The following is a 775-nucleotide window of genomic DNA, read 5'->3' on the forward strand; positions in this document are numbered from 1 at the left end:
CCTTGAAAACTCCTCTGATCTGATGCGTTAAGTGAAATGTCATTAAGGCAATGGGAACACAACGGTAGGGACTGTGAGACAGCACTAAGGGGAAAGGGCAGAGGCTCCCAGAGGCTCCCAGACACATTTTTTGGACCCCCAATGTGCCCAAGGTTCTTGTGCTTATTCAGAGCTGAACGCTCCTGCCCATCTCTGAACACACAGACTCACACTCGGGGTACCAACCACCGACTCGCGCTCCCATGTGGGTTTTTCTCAGCAACTTCTAGGCCTCGACTGGGGAGGGAAAAAGGAAAGGAAAAAAAAAGAAGGGATGTATTTGTGTTTGTGCAATGGGAAGGGACAGAAGGAAGAGACGTGCGCTGCGGCGCGGTGCGGCGCTGGAATGATCTCAGGAGCTGCGGCTTGTGCAGAGAGATCCCAGGAGCGGGCACATGCCCTTGACACCGAATCACCCGGCGAGTAATAAAGGATTTCCTGCCTTCAGAGCCTGCTTGAGCCGGGGGTTTAGCCCGCGTTAGGCTGTGCAGTGCCCTGACAAGGTTACAGGGTCTAACAGGGCGCTCAGCTGGGACTGGGGATGTTGGGAATGTGTAGCTATCCCTGGATATAGATGTGTAGATAACCACGGCGTGCGCTCCTCACCACCAGCACCTCGCCACAAACAAAAAGCGTGCTCTTCTCCTTGAAATTCACCTTGAACGCGGTGAGATGGGGTGGGTTCGTTGGTTGGAATTTGGGGTTCATCATTATTATTATTATTATTATTATTATT

Source organism: Corvus brachyrhynchos, unplaced genomic scaffold (assembly GCF_000691975.1).
Source record: "Corvus brachyrhynchos isolate BGI_N302 unplaced genomic scaffold, ASM69197v1 scaffold203, whole genome shotgun sequence".
NCBI lineage: Eukaryota > Metazoa > Chordata > Aves > Passeriformes > Corvidae > Corvus > Corvus brachyrhynchos.